This window comes from Tursiops truncatus, chromosome 11 (genome assembly GCF_011762595.2).
Source record: "Tursiops truncatus isolate mTurTru1 chromosome 11, mTurTru1.mat.Y, whole genome shotgun sequence".
Taxonomy (NCBI): domain Eukaryota; kingdom Metazoa; phylum Chordata; class Mammalia; order Artiodactyla; family Delphinidae; genus Tursiops; species Tursiops truncatus.
Window position 1 is genome coordinate 48,802,908 of NC_047044.1, and position 27,576 is coordinate 48,830,483.

Consider the following 27,576-nt stretch of genomic DNA (forward strand, 5'->3'; position numbering starts at 1 on the left):
CACAAAAGACCCCAAATAGCCATAGCAATCTTGAGAACGAAAAACGAAGCTGGAGGAGTCAGGCTCTCTGACTTCAGAATATACTACAAAGCTACAGTAATCAAGACAGTATGGTGCTGGCACAAAAACAGAAAGATAGATCAATGGAACAGGATAGAAAGCCCAGAGATAAACCCACGCACATATGGTCACCTTATCTTTGATAAAGGAGGCAGGAATGTACAGTGGAGAAAGGACAGCCTCTCCAATAAGTGGTGCTGGGAAAACTGGACAGGTACATGTTAAAGTATGAAATTAGATCACTCCCTAACACCATACACAAAAATAAGCTCAAAATGGAGTAAAGACCTAAATGTAAGGCCAGAAACTATCAAACTCTTAGAGGAAAACATAGGCAGAACACTCTATGACATAAATCACAGCAAGGTCCTTTTTGACCCACGTCCTAGAGAAATGGAAATAAAAACAAAAATAAACAAATGGGACCTAATGAAACTTCAAAGGTTTTGCACAGCAGAGGAAACCATAAACAAGACCAAAAACCAGCCGTCAGAATGGGAGAAAATATTTGCAAATGAAGCAACTGACAAAGGATTAATCTGCAAAATTTATAAGCAGCTCATGCAGCTCAATAACAAAAAAACAAACAACCCAATCCAAAAATGGGCAGAAGACCTAAATAGACATTTCTCCAAAGAAGATATACAGACTGCCAAGAAACACATGAAAGAATGCTCAACATCACTAATCATTAGATAAATGCAAATCAAAACTACAATGAGATATCATCTCACACCAGTCAGAATGGCCATCATCAAAATATCTAGAAACAATAAATGCTGGAGAGGGTGTGGAGAAAAGGGAACCCTCTTGTACTGTTGGTGGGATGTAAATTGATACAGCCACTGTGGAGAACAGTATGGAAGTTCCTTAAAAAACTACAAATAGAACTACCATATGACCCAGCAATCCCACTACTGGGCATATACCCTGAGAAAACCAAAATTCAAAAAGAGTCATGTACCAAAATGGTCATTGAAGCTCTATTTACAATAGCCCGGAGATGGAAACAACCTAAGTGTCCATCAACAGATGAATGGATAAAGAAGATGTGGCACATATATACAATGGAATATTACTCAGCCATAAAAAGAAACGAAATTGAGCTATTTGTCATGAGGTGGGTAGACCTAGAGTCTGTCATACAGAGTGAAGTAAGTCAGAAAGAGAAAGACAAATACCGTATGCTAACACATATACAAGGAATTTAAGGGGAAAAAATGTCATGAAGAACCTAGGGTTAAGACAGGAAGAAAGATACAGACCTACTAGAGGACGGACTTGAGGATATGGGGAGGGTGAAGGGTAAGCTGTGACAAAGCGAGAGAGATGCATGGACACATATACACTACCAAACGTAAGGTAGATAGCTAGTGGGAAGCAGCCGCATAGCACAGGGAGATCAGCTCGGTGCTTTGTGATCACCTGGAGGGGTGGGATTGGGAGGGTGGAGGGAGGGAGACGCAAGAGGGAAGAGATATGGGAACATATGTATATATATAACTGATTCATTTTGTTGTAAAGCAGAAACTAACACACCATTGTAAAGCAATTATACTCCAATAAAGATGTTAAAAAAAAAGAAACTAACACAACAATGTAAAGCAATTATACTCTAGTAAAGATGTTAAAAAAAATAAAAATAACACAGAGGGAAGACAGTGAACTTGTACACCCCATAGGTCTCTTGGCAACATCTGCAGCAGTTTCTACTTCAAGCAAAAACATATTAAAGTCTTAAACCTTACTGTGAAAAGTAATGAGAATTTTGCATTCTACTCTTTTGTTCGTAATAACATGAAAGGGATATTTTGATACACTTAAGAACGAGTACAGTGGATACTACAGTAAGGTCAGTCATGGTGAGTTTGGGGTTCTAAAACTCCCAGGGATAAGCTAAGAAAACACTCCCTCCAGCAAGTTTGAAAAGCAGATTTGAAAATTCTCATGAGGCAATAGAGAGGCAATGGAGATTATATATATATATATATGGACAGTGATACTACAGAAAAGAGAACAGATTCAAGAAATGCGGGATCCAGCGTCTGGGAACATTGGCAGATGAAGAATGAAACAAAGATGGTTTCAAGGTTTCTATCTTGGGTAACTGGTCTCAATGTTAATGATACTATTGAAAATCGCAAACAAAGAGACGAAAGTTTGTCAATGAATGTGGCGATTATAGCTCGGAAACATACTGAGTGAGTTTCAAGAGGACACCATACAGATAAGCGGAGCTTTCCAGAGGAATGATATAAAATAAGGTCTAGAGTTCTAAAAATGGAGGTTGAGATTAAACATCAAATATTAGCCACCCTGAAACCAAATCTGGTCAATACAAGTGCTGTATTTGACATGCATAGTGTGAAAATATGTTTTTGAACATTTCAACCTTTGGAGACTAATTTCAGCTATTCTCAAAATATTACAAATTCAGGGAACCCTGGACCAAATTACCACATGACAAATCTCCCACTTACGAAGTAAAGCCTGCCCCTTTTGAAGAGGTCTGCACCCTCCTCTAATCAAGGAGGCATATACACTTACCTCCATCTGCCTCACTCATGTATAGTGTTACTTGTGAGACCCTGATGATATTTACAGATACAGTGTCTGGTCTAAGTGAAAGCTAAGCTTTTATAGTTAATGAACTCACTTGCATGAGAGAAGAGGAGGGAAAGAGAAAGGAGAAAGGAAAAGAGAAGAGAGACAACGAAAGGAAAGAGGAGAGGAGAGAAGGAGAATGTTTTCCCTGAGAAACAGTTGAACACTTGGCAAAAGAAGTGCCAGAAAAGGATTGTAAGGATGGTCAAGCCAGTAAGAAAACTGAGACTGTGCTGTCGCGAGAACCCGGGGAGTAGAGATCTCCAATAAAGAAATGAGAAGTCCCACGGGGTCGAAAGGTTCAATTCAAATGAATTTGGATTTGTGGAGATCCTTGTTGTTTCAATATGAGTCAGACTGCAGTACATTTAGGGGAGTGGAAAGTGAGAAGAGAGATACAAGTAGCCCAAAATATCCTTTTAGTAAATGATTTTTTGTGTGTTCTTTGAAAAGTTTAATCCACGTGATAGAGTGCATTCTAAAATGATTTCTGAGTTATTTTATATTTAACGGTTTGCAAAACAGATGAGAAATTAGTGCCCTAAATTATAAAATCTTTCTTAAACTTTAATTTAAATAAATTTTATTTTCAGGAAGAAAATATCACCAGATAAAAAGGGATTATTGATAAAGAGAACAATGACTTATACTGTATCTAGAACATTGCTTGAATATGAGGATAGATGGGACTTGAAATAACCCAACTTCATGGCAAGGCTGTGGTGATTTTTTTTTTTTTTTACTTGACCTTGATATTGACTCTTCTCTATTTTAGAGGAATGAAAAAATATTAATAAAAGCATGTATAATGACCAAAAAAATCAAAGAGAAATAGAAAGTCGTGGAAATGAACTCACAGTGAAGAGTATATTAAACAGACTTTATTATTTCACAGTATAAGCCCCAGACCATCCACACTGCAGTTCAAGCTAAAACCTCAGTGGGAGGATTCTGTCTTTAAAAGTCTGCTTGTTGTTCATAAGAATGGTACTATAAGCAAGAGATATTTAGACTTATTTAAGTGTCTTTCTTTGTTAAAGAGTAACTCTCTGTCCTGTAAAAGTTGATGCTCCATTGACTATATATTCCTTAAATCTGATCATACACTCAATACAGTGGCTTGAACCCAGAAGGAATGGTGTCTACAGACCATAGATAGTGAGCACTTTGATGCAGTGAAGATTTAGAATGGAGACTGGCAGACCCCTGTCTTTGGAAGCATCTCATCTGATTGTCTTCCACAGGATTGATTTCTATGTGTTAGCCTAGAAAGAAAATGCAGGCCCCTCGGCAGGGTAGCATCTACTGTCCCCCTTTCTTTCCCACTGGGAGCCAACAATTTCCTCTAGAACTTTAGAAACTATGAGATCAGCCAGCCTAGAGTCTAAACTAATAGGAAAATGCACTGAAGTCTTGTCAATAGCCATAAAATTTGAATGAACAACAAGAATAAAAATCATCTAGAAGCATGACCAACACTAGGAACAACACTTTTGTGGAATTAATAGTCTTCAGTTTCAAAGTCCTCTTTGCATCTCCTACTTGTGATACATTCGTAAGTGTTATTACTTGAATTAGCTATGCTTTGAGTTTTCCCTGAAAATGCAGAACATTTGTGTTCTTTTTCTTTCTCCCACGTAGAAAATTTGGAAGCATCCACCTGTTACCTTGAAAATAAAATCAGGTCATCCATTTTGTCATTAAAAACCTAAACGGAACCAGGATTGGTATTTTAATGCAAAATATTTGTTGCAATAGTTACGTCAATACCGAACAGGTATATTTAACATGAAACTCCTAGAGAAAACACCTGCAAAAAACTCCCTCAAAACATGCTTCAGAAGAGCAATTAGGGTTCAGAAAAAAATGGTCATATGAACTGCCAATAAGTGACTCCTCAGGTACCCCCTTCTTCATAGCCTGGCTCATCCCTACTGAGCTGCCAGGGAGCTCTGAGCACTGGTGTCTACTTACCTGGGAAATGCACCAGAGCCTTGCTCCCAATGCACAAAGTGGGAAATCATGCACTTCACAAAGCTCTATCTTCAGATTCAGATTTATGTGACAGATGGGTTAGGTCAAGAAACTTTGTTCTACTTACTGATGTACCCCAAGCACCTAGGACAGTGCCTGGAACATAGAGCATGTTCAATGAGTGAGTGAACGACCCATGCCATATAGAATAGATAGGCTGCAACCATCAAAGGGAGGACTTTCAAGGTCATAGGAGCCCAGCCCAGTAAAGAGGGATTTCTGGGAGCCCTAATCTACCATTTCTAGCTTCCTTGGGTTGTTTCCGGTCTGTCCCTCTCTCTCCAAAGAAGACAAAATGGAATTTTTCTTGGGTATAGGTCTAGGAGTGGAAATGTTGTTCACAGGGCATGTGTGTAATTACCGTACTGCACTGTAATCATTTACTTGTCTATCTTCTCCAGGGCCAACATATGCATTAGACATAGTAGCCCTCCCCAAAGAACTTTGAGGTTGAAGAAAATGTTTAAATATAGAATACTTTAAAAATTTCATCTGCATACTAACACAGTTATAAAATACCGCTTTTAATCTTTTTCAATGGAGGAAGGGGACCAGGAAGGCAAGAGGGCCTAGGGCCCATGAAAGTCACACTGCAGAATCCACCCACATTAGGCTGTAAGCGCACTGTGCAAGAGAATCATGTTTCCCGTCTTTGTAAACTCACAACCTAGCCCAAGACCTAGGAAACATTTGGTGCTTAATATGTGTTTGAGGAATGACTGAAATGAAATGAATGAATATGCATTCCTAATGGAAGTCAGACAGAAAAAATATATTGGCCACCAATATGATTTAAATACAGTAAGAGGAAGCAGAGAGGAAAGGGCTGATAAAAGAAGAGAAAGTCAGTTTTTTAGGAATGGGCTGGCAATAGTAGGTGAGAATGCCTTGGACGAGGCTCGGGAAGTAGGAGGCTGAAGCCAGGCGGGTGTGGAGGGGTAGCCGGCGGAGCTTCTGTAACAGGTAGGTGCTGAGTCCATACCTGGCAGGTGATGATGTGTTCTCTGGCCGACTGATGAGTCATGGAATTTGAGTGCTAGGAGTGCTCTTAAGAGCTGTTCTAGCCCAGCTCCTCATTTTACAGATGAGAAGAGTGAAGCTAATTAAATTATTGGCAAGTTAGAACCTGATTCTCTCTCTTTCTACTGCTCTTCCAACTCTTTCAATGGTCAGAACTGTATTTACAAGGCAGGGTGGTGAAATGAACAGACACATCATTCATGTGTTTATTATGTATGTGAATAATACAGATAGTGTGAGCCATTCCACATGGAGCAGAAGAGAGTCATTTTCAGACATCTTGATAGATCTACAAGATTACTTTCAGGTCACAGAATGGGACACTGTCATTTCTCTCAGCCCTACTGCAGCTCTGACCTGGAATCACTAACATTTGCCTAGCCACCTCCCAAGTAAGAAACCTAACCCTACTGGCAGTACTAAATCTGTCAGATGACTAAAAGTACCCGTAGCCAAATCTGCCTAAGGTGAAACCAGAACCCAGAAACCTTTATTATTGCCTGTCAAGGGCACAAGAGGGAAAGGTGAGATTGTTAAGTAAAGAGACTCTTCCACTATTAACAAGCTGAGGGGCAATTCTCAGGTCACTGAAAATGTTCTCCCTTCGCACTAGGGTCAGTGGGGCTGATTCCACTCTGCTTCCAAAAACTCCTCATTCTATAGGGTCCCTAAGAAGCTTTCGTTTATTCCTAGGTAAGAGCTGGCACACTGCATCCAAACATCTGAACCATTCTTGAGTCAGTTAACAAATATACCGAGGAGCTATTCTGCACAAATCACAGACTAGGATATGGAGATGCAAGGATGAATTACACTTGGACCCTGTCCTCAAGAAGTATACTGTCCAGTTAAGGGGCCACCCCAGGGAAGGAAGAAAAGCAGGCAGGATGGTGTTTCGCTCATGATCACAGTGAACAGGGTCACGTGGCTCCATTCTGCCTCTAGGACATTCTTTTATGAGTGAATGCTTGGGAGGTTCTAGAAATAAATCAACTTCCCACATGTGAGCCAGAACTGAGAAAGCTGAAGTGAAAGGGAATGAAGGCAGGGAGAGGTAGGAGGGAGATGGGAAAGGGGAGCATTGCAATCTGGGACGTTCTCAAAGACGTTCCAGTTCAGTAGAACCCACAAAAGGAACTAAATTTTATTCTTCAAAATCTGATATAAGCTTCATTGTGCCATGTCCCAAATGAGAGAGCTGTCTGATCAGTACACTTAACATCCTCCCAGAATCAACCTACACGTGGGTTATACCACCTGATAGGAGAGGGGGAAGCTTCTACTCTCCATAGATTGTTACCACCATGTATCGACGAGGTAGGAGTAGACCTTTGTCATTATCTCTAGTTTGGAAACTTCGTCACTCTTCAATAAACTAGCACTTACTTCTTGGGAGGCAGACCCATTTCTGTTAATTATTAAGGGCCCCGAACTCCACAAACGCTCTTCCTTATTGAATTCACCTGCCCAATAGGAACATATTAACTTTTTTTTCCCCCCTTGGGTCCTCTGTCCCTTTGACTCCCCTCTCCCAGCATTTTTTATTATTTTTTTTTTATTGGGGTATAGTTGTTTTACAACGTTGTGTTAGTTTCTACTGTACAGCGAAGTGGAATTCTCTGTGCTATACAGCAGGTTCTCATTAGTTATCTATTTTATACATATTGGTGTATATATGTCAATCCCAGTCTCCCAATTTATCCCACCCCCCCTTACCCCCTTAGTGTCCATATGTTTGTCCTCTACGTCTGTGTCTTATTTCTGCCTTGCAAACAGGTTCATCTGTAAAATGTCAATTTCAATGTCTTTCCCATGGTCTGAAGCTTTCAATGGCTATCCAGGGCCAATAGGAAAAGACTAAACACCTTGCCTCGTAGTAGAGAGTCCACCTACCATTTCAACCTCCTTGCCCACTGCTCCACCCTGAGGGCATCCTATCAGCTCCACTCTGGAATCTCACAGCATGCCATGCACCCTCTCATCTCCACACCTTTCCTACACTGTTCTTAACCTGGTGAAAACCCATCGTTTCGCCCTGCCTATTTATTCATTTATTTATTAATTGGATAAATACTTGTACTGAACCTGCTCCATTCCAGAAGTTTTAATAGGCCCTGGGAATCCAGAGATGAACATGACAAACACAGTCTCTACTTCGGGAGTTTGAACTGCAGTTTTGGTAAGTGCTGTGCAGAAGCATAAGGCATTATGATGACATGTAACGGTAGCACGTTCCCTCGTCAGGTGAGTCAGGGAAGGCGTCCCTGAAGGAGTGACTTTTAATCTGAGATGTTAAAAAAATTAAAAGGATTCAGCAGGCAATAGAGCATTCCATGAAGAAAGAACCACATGTGTAAAGCCCTAAGGCATGTCCAAATCCCAACCATCCTGCAAGTTTCAGCTCAGTTTGCAACTTCTCATGAAGTTTCTTCTCCCTCCTGGGGTCCATGTGAAAGAACCGCTTGCTCTTCTGAAGTTACCAACACTCTGACTCTGCACCATCTCCCGTAGCTCTTAGTCATGAGCTGGTCTTATGATGTTGTCATCTTTTATACTTTATCTTCTCACCTATCAGGGCAGGGCCATGCTTTAAATGTCTTACAATTCTTATGAGCATCTAACCCCTAGTAGGAGCTCAATAAACATTAATTAAATGCATGATTGCATACATGAATGCAAGAGTGAATGAATGAATAAATGATCTTAGTTAAGACTGCATGCATGGCCATTCAATGAGCCTCATCAGAGGCTACTGCAGCAGTACAGAAGATACTGTATTATCGAATTTTATAGAGGAAAAAATTCACTGGCTATTCATCTTATTAAATAGAGGCAAAACTCAACATCCCCCAAAGAACCACAGAGATGGATGAGTGGTCGAAAGAGTGGATTCTATTCAAAGTGCCATGAGAAGATCCTTCTTCTCTACCTAATAGGTGTTAGGTTGTATAAGTTGTTCTGAAGAAAATCTCAAAATGGAATGTGCTGAATTCTGTGGATACAATGCAGAAAAGATAAAGAGAAATCACTCTAATTAACCTCCAGGCAGGAAAACCCTTCAGCAGGAACCTGGCAAAAGATGTGTGAACAGTAGATTCCCCTGACAGCTACTCTTTCCCACCAACCAAAATTTAGCATTAATACCATACACCAAGTTGCTGCAAATTCCCCTTGCCCTGCTCCTATGCCTGCCAACCCTTCCATCTCAATGGCTCCCTCCATCTTTATTCCTCAGCCTCCTTGCACCTGACCTGCCAACCTTATGCCACCTTAGATCATTTTTCTCTCAAGAACTTTTCAAAATAGAATGCACTCAGTTCCTGTTGGCTACAACAGAAACCATCTCGATGAGTTTCTAGGACCTACTTGTGTTTGAAAGCCGGCTATGATGGGGCAAAAATACAACCATAGGGAGGGAGTGTACCCAGAGAAGGCACAGGAGAACCAAACTATTTACACCTCAGCCTCTAGTCTCTGAGTTTCCCCATACTCTGGATTTGAGATAAAAGTACCAGAGTGGGGAACATTTTGCTTAACATAAGTAGCAATGCGATCTTGGCTGTCGGAGCCAAACCAGAGCATATCCAATGAGGCCTGGCATGAAGAACAGTCCAAGAATAAACAGGAGCTCAGTTCAGCTCCTGTTTTTTTTTTTTTTTTTTTTTTTTGCACCTGCTAAGTTGCATATTCTGCACTGGGCACTAGAAATACAAAGATAAATGGCATATTGTCTTTGCTTTGGAGGAGCTTGCCATGTAGTGTGGGATTCAGACACTTCAACATATGATCCCTGCACCATGTGGTAAGTGCAGTGAGAAGGAAGAAGGGAGAAGCAGGCATCCTTTACCCATTTCAGGGCAGCGTAGGGCGGTAGATGTCTAGAGGGTTAAGAAAGATTCTGAAAGGGACATAGAGTACTAATGTTATAAAGAGAGTCGTGTTGTTACAGAGCAACATAAAAAGTTCCACATAAAAAGAGGTCAGTGTGTTTCTGGAAAACAGTTCCTTAATTTCTGGCCTAATGGATCAAACGAGGATTGCACGGCATAAATGAAGCCAAAGAAATATGGGATTTAATTATTTTAATCGCTAAAAATTGGCAATGCACACTGTTCTTTGCTTAGATCCTGAAATTTGACCAAAACTGTTAGGAATCGTTTAGGGCAGCATTTATCAACCTCAGCACAACTGACATTTTGGACTGGATAATTCTTCATTGCGGAGGCTGTCTTGCGTATTGCAGGATGTTTAGCCTCTATCCCCTAATACAGTACCCTCTCTCCCCACCCCCGTTTCCCCTCACCAACTGGGACAAGTCAAAATGTCTCAAATTACCAAATGTCTCTTTGGTAATTGGGACAAAATCACTCTCCATTAAGAACCACTAGTTTAGGATGTTTAGCAAAAATGAACGCAATCATGCCTATTGTTTTCAGGATAATCAGTTCCTATCTAAGGCTCTGTGTGATAATCCAAACCTGGGTATCATTGTAGTTAATAGATGATTTCTACTTGGGGCCCAGTGATAGCTCTGATGGGAACTTCTAATTTTTCCCACTATTCATTCTTCTTTTCTCCCTCATCCTGAAAAAAACCCCTCTGATTTCTATCTGGGTATTCAGAATAAGACATTTCCTGGTCTTGCCAATGGGTTAGAAGCAGAATTAGTGTGCACAATTTCCAGAAATGTCCTTCAAGGGAGGAAATGTGCCTTCCTTCTTTCCACTGCTTCATGGGAATGTAGTTGCTGGAGCTCCAGCAGCCCATTTTTAATTATGAGGTGACCTGGGGAATTGACGCCACACGTGTTGGAGAAACAGAAAAAACTGACACTGACGGGGCCTTACCAGCCTTCTAGACGACTACTTGAACTGTTATGTCCAGACTACTGCATGAGAGATTTTTTTTTCCAGGGTTATTACGAGTCTCTGCTACTTCCAGCTGAACCTGATATTAACCAATGCAATTGCTGAAAGTAGACATTATAATAATAATAATATATATTATTATTATATTATATACTTCTATTATATAAAAGCCTCTGAGCCATTATCTTCCTTATATTAGGAAGCTTGCTCAGCTGTGCTACTAAGACCTTTGCAGAAAACCCTATCATCTCATCTCCTCCTCCCTTACAGTGCACAATACAGGAAGTTTGTTATTTCAGTAATAACCCTCTTACCACCCTTCACTCCACTTCTCTAGTTAGTCAGTTACACTAGGTACACTGGAGCCACCCAGTTACTAAAAGCTGACCTCACCTCACACCTATCAGACAAAAAATGAAATGATAAAGCCTATTACTGGCAAAAGTACAAGAAAAAGTATGCTTTCATAGATTTCTGGTGGAAATGCAATGTTGCTGTCTTTTTAAAAGCAGTTTAATAATAGCTCGTAAATTTAAAAATACATATAACCTTTCACCCAACTATCAAATTCTAAGTAAAATTAATATTAAGCAAGGTTATATGTATAAGGGTATTTACTGCATTTTTTTCCCACAGTGGCAAAAAAAGAAAAGGAAAAGGGCTTCCCTGGTGGCACAGTGGTTGAGAGTCTGCCTGCCGACGCAGGGGACACGAGTTCGTGCCCCAGTCCAGGAAGATCCCACATGCCGCGCAGTGGCTGGGCCCGTGAGCCATGGCCGCTGAGCCTGCATGTCTGGAGCCTGTGCTCCGCAACGGGAGAGGCCACAGCAGTGAGAGGCCCGTGTACAGCAAAAAAAAAAAAAAAAAAAAAAAAGGTTACACACAGCATTGCATTGTATGTGCCTTATTTTATTTATTTGACCATTTCCCTCTACTGTTTATATCAGTTGTTACTATAAGCAATGCTACAAGGACTATCTTCCTACATATATCTTTGCACACACATGGATGTGCACAATGAATTCCTAGAGACAGGATTTCTGGATCAAAGTGTATATGCAGTGATAATTCTAATAGGTACTGGCACTCAATAGAGGTTATCAATTTACATGCTTGCCAATGTTTTATGAGTTTCTACACATCTTCATGCTATCAATTTTTTTTGCCAATATGGTAGTTTAAAAAAATGTAAATTCCCATGGATGTCATTTTCATCCCTCTTCCTATGCAGTCCCAGAATGAACCCACCATGCCTGCTGGTCCCCACTTACTCTGAACAGTACAGATTTCATGATTATCAGCCCTGCCTCAAAAGGCACAGCAGTCTCCTGGTCTCACACCATTTCCTAGTGGTTCTATTTAGTCAGTGCTCTCCTTTTATTGACAGCTTATCCACTAAATTTCCAATAAGTTATGAGTAATCTAACACAAGAAAAGTAGGGGAAATAGTCCACTTATTTACAGAGAAATGAGTTATGTTTAAGATTGTTCATTACAAATGGAAATGTTGGAGGATGGTTGGAAAAAGCTAAAAAGGAAGAAGGAAATTAAAAAGAGAGATGATAATGGGACAAATAGGGTTTTCTGAAGTCCCTTTGGCTTCATATTTTCTAACTGACTTCTTGAGGGATTTATACATTAAATGCAATTTACTTTAAATTACTTCAGCATGGACAGTATAATAAACTTGTGAACATGAGTGAGTTTTTACCTTAGAGTAAAAACTGGTCAACTGCCCTACGAGGGTCCCCATTCTCACAGGTCTAAAGAGCAGTCATCCAAACGGAAAGCCATACCAGTAAAAAATAATGAAATTTATTTATGGATAATGGGGGAATACTAACATAATGGGGGAAGTACTAACAAATATAAATGGGGCTAAGGATGCCTATAGTGAGAGGACATAATTCTCGGATGTAGAGTTTGGGCCTTTTTATATCTTTCCAATCCCCAAATTATTACATCAAACATATATTCAGAATTTGTATATAATTATTCAATATGCTATATAATTTTAAATAGTGAAACAAGGGGAGGAAGTTCATTTCTGGATAAGTGTAAGTAATTTAACCTTAACCCAAGGCTAAAATTGTCATGTTGGAAGCGTTCCTAATTTTGCCACGGAACCTCAGCTTTATTACTTTGTACTCAAAGGGCAATTAGCTCAGATAGTGGTTTTTGATATTTAAGCATTTTTCTTTTGTACATCTAACTAAATTGCATTTGGAGTAATAACCCTCTGTGAAGTCAATAGGTCTTTGGAAAAAAAGCGTGTGGATGACTGGAGAGAATGGAGATGGAATCCCACAAAGGACAAAGAAGTGAGGCTAATGCAGCCCTTTATCTTCTCCATTAAATGGTCATGCAAATCAGTGGCTCAAGTGAGTCAACCTTCTTGAAACTGATATGATTTCCTGGATGGCTCAAGAAAGTATAATGGCTTTAAGCTCTGAGTTGAGACCCTTAAATAAAGCACTAAATTGAAAAGATATATTTGAATTCAGCTGTTCATTGTCTTTTCAATTCTATTGCTTTTCCACTTAACATATTTCTTTTTTCTTTCACACATAATAAGCCTTAGTTATGAGGAAAAGAGACTGGCAGGAGAGACAACCCAGCCATTCAGGGTTTCTAATGGTCTCATCAGATAGTCACAAAACATTGGTGCCATTGAAAGAGCACAGTCTGTAGCGGGTGGTTGGCGGGGCAGCATGATGACACGGCCACAGGCTCAGTGGCTGGGCCTGTGCTGAGATTCTGCCCTAATCTTTTCGACCAATTCACTCAAACAATTGTTTTCTTCTTCCCCGAATCAACCAATAATTGATTGAACTGAGAAACAAGGGGTTGTTTTGGCATTAGGCTCCAGCCCAATACTTAACTGAAGTTTGCGTTTTCACATAGCTAAGTTCAATTCACTACTAAATTGAGGTTCAGTTTGAGATACAAAGCAGCTACAAATGATGTTCTAAAGTCGGTAAATCACTGTCAACTTATTTCGTGGCTTTAGAAACACACCAGATATATAAAAGTAGAGTAAGCTAGATACCTTTCTTTGAAAAATCTAAGCAGCCAGATATCCTTTCCTTGCTTTTTCTTTCTCACTGTTTTTTGGGCTTTGTTTTGTTTTTGATGGGGATGATATACTATCCCAGGACAAATTGGTTCTGGTCCATTTGTTTTTGTTCAAAATCACCAGGTATATTTCCAAGAGCACCTATTTCCTTGTACCTTTTGGAGTGGTCCGTGCTTGTGTGATCCTTCTTATCTTTTCCATTCTTGCCTCTACATCTGTCAAAGGACTTGAGTCTCTAATAACACTGGCCCATGGAAAGATGGGGGCAAGTATTCACCTGGAGGACCTAAACTCATCCCAGCTTCCCATAATGTTGCATGGCATCTCTGCCACCTCCCTCAACCCAGATTTTTGTCCAACACAAAAGAACTACAGGCATGCCAAGTTACCCAAATATCTATGAGAAGGTTGGCAAAGAAGGTTGTCATTTGTCATATCAATTCCAATTGGTGGATTGATGACGGTGGCATGGCTAGCTGGGTCCAGGCTTAGTGGAAAGAGAACAGTGGTTGACAAACAGTGTCTGACATGAGTGAGGAGCACACCAGGTATTTACCCTCCCTCCCAGTTCTAAGGAATTGTTCAGGCTTGATGCACTGGTTGATTCAGTGCAACCAGAAGAAACCATAAATTGGACATCTTCTTTAAAGGTTCTTTGGCGCTCATCACTCACCTGAGTCTCTTCCTTTTCCCACCCTCAGGGGTCAGAGAAAACTTCTTGTCAAGGTGACTTATATCACCTCCGTGACCCCAAAGTGACCCTAACCAAAGCCCTAGGACAAGAGGTCCATATTGAAGTGGCTGAGTCAGAGCGGCAGAGGGACCGGAGTACGGATTCAAGTTTCCTCCTCACTCCATTAACGGTCCCTCTGTCAAACCAAACACTTGGAGGCAGCGAGGCTGCGGAGTTTCCACAGTGATGAAAGGCAGAAGCATGATCCCTGCCGCCTGGAGCTGGCTGCCCACTGGCTCTGTCGTTTGGACTTGCCCCCAGCGAGCTGCCAATCCTGGAAAACCCTACTCCCACCTTGAGCCCATTTCCATCGTGCTATATGCGCAGTTCATCCTTTCAGATGCAATGCCCCTTCAGAATAAGGAGGTTCAAATAAGTGAGTTCACGCTGTGTGTTTATTCAGGTGTTTCTTGTTAATAGCAGTGTTTTGCTTATGCGAGATTAGGGCTGGGGTCACGAGTGATCTCATATCTGTGGGTTTTCTCCCTTTTAGTTTTGTTCCCTTGGAAAATGTTTGGATTCGTTCTGGTTTTCAATTTTAGTCCACAGTTCTCATTTTCATTCTCTCTCTCTCCTCAAGCCCACCCTGCCTCATTCTCACTCTCTTTCATTCCTTGCCTTCTCCCATTAAAAAAAGCATCTTTTCCTGTACTGAGCCCTGTAAGTAGCGCAACGACAAGCACACACACCCTTGCCATGGATTTCACATTCTCTTTTTCATCTTTTTTTTTCCACATTCTCTTTTGCTGTGAGTCTGAAGAGCTGGGTAGCTATTCTCTTTCCCCAGTGGAGTGAGGTACGGTGGCAAGCGTGTAACCAGGGGACCTGGATTCTCCCACATATTAGGTGTGATTAGGGGCAAGTCAACCCCTCTCTATTTCTTCTTGCTTCTTTTCTATTAAAAAAAGGGTAATTCTCCATGCCTTGTCTACTTCACAGAATTTTTACAAGGATAAAATAAAGAAACGCTCGTGAAATCTCTTTGTAAAGTATAAATTGCTATGCAGATATTATTTTATTATTGCTACCCTTTTGCCCATCTGGTCACCCACTGAAAGGTGCTAATTACATCACAGGAGGATCTGACTGTCCTTTGTGGCCCCTGACCAAAGAATGACAGCTTCTAGGCACTGCCTATCCCAAGCAATTCTCGCTTATCTGGGATCCTCTTCATCAGGGGTCCCCAACCCCTGGACCACAGACTGGTACCGGTCTGTGGCCTGTTAGGAACCAGGCCGCACAGCAGGAGTGAGTGGCGGGCGAGCGAGCAAAGCTTCATCTGTATTTATAGCTGCTCCCCACTGCTCGTATTACCGCTTGAGCTCCACCTCCTGTCAGATCAGCGGTGCGTTAGATTCTCACAGGAGCGTGAACCCTACTGTGAACTGTGCATGTGAGGCATCTAGGTTGCATGCTCCTTATGAGAATCTAATGCCTGACGATCTGAAGTGGAGCTGAGGCAGTGATGCTAGCACCCGGGAGTGGCTACAAATACAGATGATCATTAGCAAAGAGGTTTGACTGAACAGAGACCATAATAAATCAATTGCTTGCAGACTCATATCAAAACCCTATCCGTGAGTGGCAAGCGAGTTGATGTAATTCAATTGTACAGCTGCATCTGGTGGCAGGCTGTAAGTCAGAATCCGACACTTATTTTAGTCCTCACGTGGCCCACCCATTATTTTATTTACCACTTCTGTCCGCGCCGCTTTCCCACACTGTGCACTTGCCTCAGTCACAGTTTTGGTAAGCCCACAGGCTAACCCTAGCCAAAATGAGTAAAAAACAAACGTCTCTGGAGAGCTTCTTCAGAAAGGGGGAAAGACCCAATGATGAGACAGCAGAAGACTCTAAGACTGCCAAAAAAAGAAAGCTGCATTTAAAAGAAAATACCAAGAGTCCTACTTAAATTACAGGTTCATTGCAACAGGTGATTCACGTTCTCCAAGCCTGCTTTGTATAATATATGGCAACCGGCTATCCAACGAAGCCATGAAACCTTCAAGACTGTTTCGCGACATGGAGACCAAGCACCCTGCATTAAAAGACAAGTCTTTGGAGTTTTTCAAAAGAGAAAAACGTGAACACGAAGAACAGAAGCAATTACTGAAGGCTACTACTCCATCAAATGTGTCTGCACTGAGAGCATCATTCTTAGTGGCTAACCGCCTTGCTAAAGCTAAGAAGCCCTTTCCTATTGGTGAAGAGTTGATCCTGCCTGTTGCTAAGGACATTTGTCATGAACTTTTAGGAGAGGCTGCAATTCAAAAGGTGGCATGTGTTCCTCTCTTTCGGCTGCACCATAACTAGACGAATTGATGAAATAGCAGAGGATATTGAAGCACAATTGTTAGAGAGGATTAATGAGTCACCGTGGTATGCAACCCAGGTTGATGAGTCTATTGATGTTGGCAACAATGTTTGTTTTTGTGTGATATATTTTTCAGGAGGACGTGCATGAGGATATGTTATGTGCACTTTTGTTGCCAACCAACACCACAGCTGCAGAACTATTCAAGCCTTTGAATGAGTACATATTAGAAAAACTCAATTGGTCACTCTGTGTCAGTATATGCACAGGCAAAGCGGCTGCCGTGACTGGACGGCTTTCTGGTTTCACTACTCGGGTCAAAGGGGTCACTTCTGAATGTGAGTCGACGCACTGTGTCATCCGTAGAGAAATGCTGGCCAGCCAAAAAAATGTCACCTGAACTTAACAACGTTTTGCAGGATGTGATTCAAATTATCAACCACATTAAAGTACATGCCCTTAACTCACATCTGTTCACGCAGCTCCACAGGAGATGGACCCAGAGCACACACGTCTTCTCTTATACACAGAAGTGAGGTGGCTTTTCTAAAGGTAGATCACTGGCCAGAGTTTCTGAGTTACGAGAGCTGCTCCAGAGATTTCTTTTAGAAAAACAGTCACCACTGGCAGCACATTTCAGTGACACAGAATGGGTCGCAAAACTTGCTTACTAGTGTGACATATTCAACCTGCTCAACGAACTCAATCTGTCACTTCAGGGGAGAACAACAACTGTGTTCAAGTCGGCAGATAAAGTGGCTGCATTCAAAGCCAAACTGGAATTACAGGGGCAACGAGGGAACATTGGGATTTTTGACATGTTTCAAACATTAGCAGAGATTTTGAAAGAGATTGAGCCAGGGCCTTCTTTCTCCCAGCTGGGGCATGATCACCTATCTCAGCTTTCAAAAGAGTTTGAGCGTTACTTCCCAACCACAAAAGACTCCAGAACTGGGAAGGAATGGACCCACGACCTATCTGTGAATAAGCCAGGTGAATTGACTTTGTCTGAGCTAGAAGAGGATCAACTGCTTGAGATCGCAAATGATGGTGACCTTAAAAGTATGTCTGAGACAACTTCAAATCTCCATAGGTTTTGGATCAAAGTCAAGGTGGAGTATCCTGAGATGGCCACAAAAGCACTGAAAAGCCTGCTTCCATTTCCAACACCCTATCTTTGTGAAACAGGGTTTTCTGCAGTGACAGCGATCAAAATGAGATCACGGAGTAGACTAGACATAAGCAACACACGTCGGGTGTCACTGTCTCCCATCACCCCCAGATGGGACCATCTAATTGCAGGAAAATAAGCTCAGGGCTCCCACTGATTCTGTATTATGGTGAGTTGTATAATTATTTCATTTTATATTACAATGTAATAATAATAGAAATAAAATGCACAATAAATGTAATGCACTTGAATCATCCCCGAACCATCCCCTCCTCTCCAGTCTGTGGAAGAATTGTCTTCCACAAAACCGGTCCCTGGTGCCAAAAAGGTTGGCCGATGCTCTTCATCATTCCCAAGAATGCTGCCTGATTTCCTGACGTTAACCATAACACAGCCAAAGTCAAGAGAGAGAAGCTACTGGGGCACCTTCAGTGGTCAAGGAAACACCATCACCATCAACAGGATGCCTGCCACATTACTCAGAGACTTTCATCTTTGCCTTCAATAAACTTCCTTAGATGCAGGTCAGAAATCTCCAGATCCCTTCCAGGCCACTATAGATAAAGCTGTATAGGAAGAATGTGCTTCCAATGTAGGGATTTCTCTTTTGACAGCCTTGCATTCATATCTCAACCCCAACTCCTTTAATGCTACATGTGTTTCCCTACTGGATCTTAAAGACAACTGCTGCTCTAGTTTAATAAAACGGTAATTTGCATCTGATCTGTGCTATGCTGCTTGAGAGCACTTCCCTTGGAATCTCCTCCATGCCTCTATTTTAGAAAATGATTTTCACTGAAAAGGCAATGATGTTTTAGGAAATGATGCCTAACTAAAATCTCAAATATCATATAAGATAATCAATCCATCCATATTTTCAATACAGTTCCTCACCAACTGTAGAAATTTGATTTCTGAAAATCCCCAAGGTAGAAGAATTTATATTTGAGAAATAAAAGATCATACAGAAAGAAAAAAAAAAAAACAGGACTGTAGAGCTGAGCTAAGATTCATTGTAAATCTTAAAAGGTTCTTACAAATACCTTTCTATCAGTTTCAATGAAACAATGAAGGCAGCACATTCTGTAAAGACAGAATCAATGAGATGATGAAGTTTTCACCCTTTGAAATTCATGATGGTGTGTAGAGTACTTGTTTTGCCTCTCTCTCCAAAAGGGATATGGCAGGCAGAGACAAAAGTCCTGCTAGGCTGGAGGAGGGTCAGTGCTTCCCATAGGCTTGGCCGTAGGAGGAGGATGGGATGGAAGGCAGGCTGGTTGCCTTTTACCTCTAGGCAGGCTGAGCAAATATCAAAATGGCACCCTGAAGTGTTAAAAGGAAACCAGGGAAGTATGCCCCCAATAGATCAATCAATGTCATGGGGATGTGGGGGTGAGGAACAAGAGAAAATTATCAAAGCTGAGGCTTAGAGCCCAGTAAATTGCCAAGGAAGGTAAAGAAGCAAGAACAGCAACAGCTCAGAGCAGAAAAGTCAGAGACAAGGCGTTAACTCCTACAGCAGTTTTGCTCATTCCAGATACACTATTGTATGGACAAGCCAGATTCATCTAAAGACACAAGAAAGAATGAGGAGTAATGAGTTATTATTATCCCAATTATTCCCAGTAAGCAGAGCTCACAATTTTGGTACAGGGGAAATACCATTCTTTCAGTCACCGAAAAACTTATACGGAATTTTGCATAAGAACTTGAGATTGGGGATAATTACTATAATATTTTCAAAAGATCTGTTTTCATGAATTTCCTTCATGCCTCATTTTAGATGTCCTCTAATCTGGTAAAAAGCAAAATGGTTCAAAGGTTCCATTCATTCCAAAGAAACTGAAATTTCGATGTGGTTTTTAAACCTGCCATAAGGCTCTTCTACATCTGAAGAAAAAGATATTTTCACCAGCTTTTGTGGTTTTTATTTCAACCATTACATGAATGATCAAACTTCCTTCTGATCTAAATATTGGTATTTGGAGAGACCTAACTTCTTGTTTTGTATTCCTAAATGTCTTTGACCAGAATCCCAGGAGGCATATTCTTGAGTTGCCTAATCGCTCTAACCATTTATGTATTCTGCCTTTCCAGCGTTAGACAAAATGTGTATAGCAGGTGTATTAGTTTCCTATGGCTGCTGTAACAAACTGCCACCACCTTAGTGGCTTAAAACAACTAAACTTTATTATCTTACAGTTCTGGAGATCAAAGGTCCGATATGAGTCTAACTGGGCTAAAATCAAGATGTCCACGGGGCTACGTTTTTTTCTGGAGGCTCTAGAGGTAAATCTGTTTCCTTGCCTTTTCCAGGTTTTATAGGCCACCTGCACTCCTTGGCTTATGGCCCCTCTCCACCTTTAAAGCCAGTGATAGTGGGGTCAAGTCCTCGGTCACATCACTCTAACACTCACTCTTCTGCCTTCTTCTTTCACATTTAAAAATCCCTGTAATTACAGTGGGTCCATCCAGATAATCCAGGATAATCTCCCTGCTTTAAAATCAGCTGATTAGCAACTTTAACTCCATCTGCAACCTTGATTCTCCTTTACCATGTAATATAGCATAGTCACAGGTTCCAGGAATTAGGATGTAGACATCTTTGGGGGCACGCATTATTCTGCTTACTATATAGTGGATAGTCACTAGGATCTTTTTCCATGTGCATAATCCAGTAAAGTTATTCATAGAAATTGTGTATTGGAATAGTTCTAATAACTTGCTAATGGAGGAACTAGAAAAACTCTTCTTCGTATTATTAAAATTACATTGAATATGAAGAGAGACCAGAATTGGTTAAAATGGTAAAAAGTGAGGCCATTATTTCCATTGTCCAAATGTTAGAGTGATACCTATACAACCCTTTGACCTCCTGAGAAGGTGTGAAACCAACTGCAAAAGAGGTAGGACTTGGACTGTTCCTGAGTTCAGAGCCAAAGAAACTTAGGTCCCAGGAGGGCATGACTCTTGAGGAAGGAGGGACAGCCTACACTGAGTTTCTGACAATGGACCAAAACATCCCTCCAACAGTCTATGCCTCTTGATGTGCATCCTTCAATCAGCTGCTGCTCTGTACGTAACATCAGGTCTTTCATGTATTCTGCAGTTTCAACCGTGTTATGAACAAAACTAATACTTCCCTCTAGTCACTTATTATAATTCCTTTTCAGAAATCTCTTTCTATTCTACTTCTCCTGCTGTTATATTATACAGCATTTCTTTAGTAAATAGCCTTAATGTCTCAGCAAGTTTTTTTTTTTTGCCGTACGCGGGCCTCTCACCGTTGCGGCCCTCTCCCGTTGCGGAGCACAGCCTCCAGACGCGCAGGCCCAGCGGCCATGGCTCACGGGCCCAGCCGCTCCGCGGCATGTGGGATCCTCCCGGACCGGAGCACGAACCCGTGTCCCCTGCATCGGTAGGCAGACTCTCAACCACTGCGCCACCTGGGAAGCCCCTGTCTCGGCAAGTTTTGATGCAACTATGTTCATATCTGCCACTTGATAACCAAACTTCCTGCTAGTCCTAATCTGTTCTAGTCTCAGTTTACTCCCAAAGTTCATTACATTATGTTTATTACCAGTATGCTTAGTTTCTTTATCAACAAATTTGAAGCTGGAGAAACCAGTTGCCAAAAGAACCTTCTTGGACCTATCAAAACAACTCCTTGACAATTCAGGATAAAGGTAGTTTCTTAATGGAGCATTGCTGAGATTTCTGCCACCAAAGTTTTAAATATTTCAGACTAAGCTTCAATGAGCAAAATGTCCAGTTTTAGAGATGCACCTCCCTCAGGCAGAGCTAGACTCCATCTGTATTAGTCAGCTCAGGCTGCCATAACCAAATGCCATGGACTGTGCGGCTTAAGTGACAGAAGCTTATTTTCTCTCAGTTATGGAGACTGGAAATCCAAGATCAAGGTGCCAGCATGGTCAGTTTCTGGTGAAAGCTTTCTTCCTGATTTGTGGATGGCTGCCTTCTCTCTGTGTTCTCAATGGTAGAGTGAGAGAGTGAGAATGCAAGAGCAAGAGAGAAAGAGAAAGAAAGAGAGCGTGCTAGTTCTCTGGTGTATCTTCTTTTAAGGGCATTAATCCCATCCTAAGGGCCTCATGACCTCATCTAAACCTGATTATTTCCGAAAAGCCCCAATTCCAAATATCATCACGCTGGGGCTGAGGGCTTCGACATATGAATTTTGGGAGGACACAATTCAGTCTGTTGCACTATCCGAAGAGCAGAGTGGGTAAGTTCTAAAGATTACAACAGAGATTCCTATAGGCTTTCTATACCAAGCCAAGAGCAGTAATGTGGCACACAGTAGTTACTAAATAAATACTTGTTGAACAAATTGAAAAATGAACAAATGTCTATCTTTACCACTAGACCTGTCCTTCCAATGCCATAGTATCACAGAGGAATCAGTATGCATTTATTAAGCAAACGAATATATTAATGAATTAATACTTGGTACCCACATACTCTAACATTGGAGATAGCTGGGTGGATCTCACTACCTGCTGCTAAAGGTTCTTACTGCTTGATGTCTGTTCACTGGGTTCCTATTGCCACTGCAGAGCCTTCAGCGGTTACCTGCCCTTGCAAGAAAAGATGGGTGGGATGAGGTTTAAGTGAAGCAGAGCTAGGTTCTAATCCTAAAGCAGCCATTTCATGTTTGGGTTACTTTTAACCCAGTAACCAAACAGGTAACTTTTATCCCAGTTCCTGGGAGAATGGCTGAATCTCTTTGATAAGCTTAGTATCTTTAGGTATACAAATACCTTCCAAGGAAATCAATTGAGGAGTTAATGATTTTAAACAAAATTCTATTTCTCCAGCTTGGAGTAACATCTCAATAAGTGTCAATTCTCTTCTGATAGTGGGCAATTTTCATTTTCTACAAATTCTGTTTCATCTTGGGGATTTTTTCCCTCAAAAAATTGTGTTCAGTCTTGGCACCATAGTTAATCCAGCTGCTCTGCCCTCTTGGAAGGTTCTGGAGGTTTGTTCTGCCTGATCCTTCTTCGTGGTGCCTCAGTACATCCAAGGAGCAGACATGTGTCCTAAGCTTAGTCAATGAGGCTTTCTCTTAGGATTTCCTGAACAGAGTGATGTGAAGACAAAAAAAAAAACTAACAGTTCATTCATTCCAGGTATTAAGGTGTTACCTTAACAAACAGGTAACTTTTATCTCAGTTCCTGTCTTATTTCCCAGCCTGATTCTCTGGTCTTCCTTTCAACTGCGTGAATTCCCCAGTACCCTTCTAATATATGATTAAGTTGGCCAAAGTTATAGTCTCTGGCTTGCAACCACAAAACCCTATCTAAACCTTCTATTTTTAGAATTTTAAAATTTGACTAGAGGGCGTTAAAGTAACCAAAACAAAAAGAAGTAATTATCTTGTTCATAGGCAGAGAGATTTGATATTATAATGATAATTTTTTTTAATAAAAGCAACGAGACAGTGATTAAACCATAAAAAAGCTTATTACTAACTGGAATTAAAAGGGTAAAAGAAGGAGACTAACTCTACTGAATAGTCAAAAGGTACTATTATGCCCCAAATTATCAACACTGAAGTTGTTGATTATTGAAGTACTAGATTATTTAATTAAGGATACATTGATAGCTATTTTGAAAAAAAGTAGCTTCATGTATCAAAATAAATTCTAGATATTTAAATGCAAAAAATAATCACAAAAATTTTATAAGAAAATAATATATTAATGTCCTTAAGATCTTGGAGTGAGGAAAGCCTTTCCAAGAGTGGTACAAAAACTAAAATCATAAAGGGAAAAAATTGATTAATTTGACAAAATACATTTTAAAATTCTCTGTAGAGGAAAAATATCAAACATGATTCCCTCAACTGAATGGATTTTCAGTTTTCTCCTGGCCTCATAATATCCCCTTCAACCTACCATTTAACCACTTTAACTGTTTGTTTTGAAATCATAGTAAAGGTTCTAGTTTAGCACGTAGTTATCCAATATTGATCCAGATTCAGGAATCTGGTGGCAGTCACCTTGAACTGAAATGTGCACTCTTGAAATATGCCTAAAATAACAAGGCTAGTGTTTTAAAACACATATTATATGTCAAGGTAAGAGCTTTACGTTTATTGCCTCATTTAATCCTAACAAATCTATAAAATAAGTACTACTGCTATATCCATTTTACAGAAAAAAAATTCTAGAGTTGGAGAGATTAAGTTATAGACATAGTTATTAAATGGCAGAGTGAAGACTTGGACTCAGGTCTGTCTGTAAACAAAACATGTGTTCCTAATGGCTTCATTGCACGGCCACTGATGAAATGGAGATGTAAGGTATATTTAGAAGGCTTAGTAAAAAGAAGATAAGATGCTTCCTATGGTTCTCCCCTTCTCAAAAAAAAAAAAAAAAAGCAAGCTTCACTACACATTCAATCACACATTCTTCCATTCAAAACCCTTTATTGAGAGCCTACTATGTGCCAAGTATAAGTTCTAGAAGTTACTAATCCATCAGTGAATAAATCAAATGTCCCTCAAGGGAGGAAATAGGCAGTACAAAACAAATACATACATAATATGCCAGATGGCAAGAAATGCTATGGAAAAAAAAAGCAATTAAGGAGGACAGAGTGATAGAGAGAAGGCAAGTTGCCCTGTTATAATGAGTGGTCAGGAAAGGCATCTCTGTGAAGAGGACATTTGAGCAGATACTGGAGCCAAGTTAGGGAGCCAAGCAGATATTTAAGAAGAGAGTAATGAACATAAGAGTTTCAAGTGCAAAGGCATGAGCCTGTGGGGCATGCTTGAGGAACACCCAGGAGAGCAGTGTGGCTAGAGTGAGCAGGGTCTGAGTGGTGGGTGGTGGGAAATGAGGTCAGAGATATGGGAGGGGCTAGAACACGTGGGGAATATGTCCACCTACCACGCTCACAAAAACCACTCCAAGTGCCAGTGACTATGGGACAGCTCTGGGCTGACTACCAAGAAGAAGCCATTCTAGACTCTTGTGTTCTCAGAAGAGATCCACACGATCTGACTGTAGACTCGAATCACCCAGCCCTGCTGTTCTCAACCAGAAAGACAAACCAGGCCCTTGAAAAATGGGAAGCCAGAAGATGTTTATGCTTAACTTACATATCTGCTAGATAATCTCTTCCATTATTGTTTTTATCAAGCAGCGTAGACTAAACAGTTGAAATGATCAATTAGCTTAATTGCAACTTGGAGCCATGTTCCCTACCGTGAAATGAATTCTCTCCATCCTGACTAGGTTATGTGTTTGAGATTTATGTGCGGTATTGCCGTCATGACTTTGGCTTAAAATTACTCTGATTTCCCTCCTTCTGGGTTCCTGTTAAAAATTCAACTTGCTTAACACTCAATAGTCAGCACACAATGAGGGAAATAGCTTTGTGCATTCTGCAAATAAAATTTTATTTTTTAATTCTGTTCAACTGTTGTCAGATGTCCTATGAAACCTTGTGATTAGAACTCGTCTGGTCAAAATCCATATCAAAATATGCTTTTTGCCAAAAAAGAGTGAGGGATTGGGAAGGTAACCTTCAAAAAAGATTTGTTTTTTACTGGACTTGAGTTATACTAAGAAGTCATATATCTAAAGAGCAGGTGTTGGCAAAATTTTTTCTTGCCCAGAACCACATAGTTAATATTTTCAGCTTTGTGGACCATCAAACCTTTTTTACAGCTACTCAACGGAGGGTGAAAGTATATGTAAATGGATAAACAAGGCTTATTACAATAAAACTCTACAAAAGCAGGTGACAAGCCAGATTTGGCTCACAGGATGTAGCATGCAGACTCCTGCTATAGAGTCTCTGGTTATTTTATTTCTGTAAGTGCTTAGGGAAACAGGTAGAGAGGTAGAAGAATAGCACTGCTTCTTTCTTTAATTCCCCTACTCATGAATATCATAATTAAATGTAATTATCAAAAAAGCAATCAAACTAAAATAAGTATCAAAGAGAAATAATAAGTGGGGCTCAGGATAAAAATTTCCTCTGTACCCTGGATGATACAAAATATACTGATGGGGACCAACCTGCCTTTGCAATAGGACATGGCAACTGTCTTATGAAGAGGGGTTTCCGCTGAGTCATATTCTCCCTCCCTCCTTCTTTATTGTGTGTGAAATCTGATGAACATTCTCGGGGGTCACTATGACACTCGCCTCAACCTCCTAACTATCATGGACTCCCCTGTATGGCGCAGAAGAAACTTCACGGCTCTTACTGGACGCAGCCTGGTTGTCTTTCCAGCCCTGACATGCCAGGACCTTCCACAAAGCATCTTTAGCACGTCACACAGTTCTGTGGCTGCACACAGACCACCAGGAATATGCTCTTCGAAAAAGAAGAATGAGACAGACAGGACTGCTTCACACAGCTGCTCAACTCAACTATAAACCCTTAGAGGGTCAAGGTCATATGGTATATTTGTTCCCTCTCCTCTGTAAGAGGCTAACATGGACCTGTCTACATAGAAGATGCTTGATAACATTGGTTGCAGGGAGATACCCAAGACACTACTGCCATTATCTAGCCATCACTTGGGGCCTTTTGAGGTCTCAACACTCAGCGGCCTTCCCTGACCTTTTCCTGCCTCCTCATGGAACATCTCACACACCAGCTGGGAAATAAGCCTGAAGCTGAGATTCTTTACCTGGTGTGAAATCTCAGAATTTTGCCTTAATGGGCCAGAAGCATATAAATTTAGTGATTCCGTAGCAATAAATCAGACACCATGGGTCCTCATCAACTATCACTGATGGTAGAAAATCCAAAAACAGAACTGGAGAATGGTGGGACCTTTGAAAGACACAGGTTCCCGTTTCCTCTTCACCACTGGAGGTTTTTGTTGCTGTTGCTGTTGTTCTTTTAAGATTACAGTAACAAACTGTTCTCAGAAAAAGGCATTAGTGCCCCGAGTGCTGGAGGATCTACTGTCAACGCAGCATTACCACTGCCCTGAGTCCGGTAAACCCTGCCCATTTTTTGATTGGGTTGCCTGTTTTTTTGTTACTGCAACTCTCATTTTTTATCACCCGAAGATTCCAACATGCTCCTCAAGACCAGAGAGGCAGCTCCCTTTCCCACCCCAGAGCAGCAAGGACCCGTGGGCACTTACAGCTCATGCCCGTAAACATTTAACGACAGGCTCTCCAGGAGGTAATCAAAAGCCCTGATTCCTAGCATGTGCCCCCTTCTGTAGTATAAATACTCACCCTGGCCGATTTCAAGCTACCCACGTGATAGGAGTGAATGCAGAGTTTGGAAGATAGGCCACAATCAGCTTTTGGGGGCTGGTACAAACAGACCTCAGCACACCACTCACTGCCTGTGCGGGTGTTTCAGAAACAGAGAAAATGGGCAGACAAGAACCGGTAGCTAGAGCACGATGAACACCAGGTCACAGGGGCCAACTTCTGGAGGCCCTGGGGCCGCATTTTGCAAGAGGCCTCCTCTCTGGGTACCCTGAGAAGTCACAGAGTTCATGACCCCCAGCCTGTGGGAGGTGGCTCAGACAGAATCTACAGTGAAGATCTGATAAGGACTCAGTCAATAAGGCTCAGCTGCACGTTGGATGAAATCTGAAATCCAAAGCCAAGACCCCCTCCCAACGGCCTGGAAAGGCGAGACGCAGCCGTGCTCCTCTTGCCCTGGCAGCAGAGTTATGCCCGGAAGCT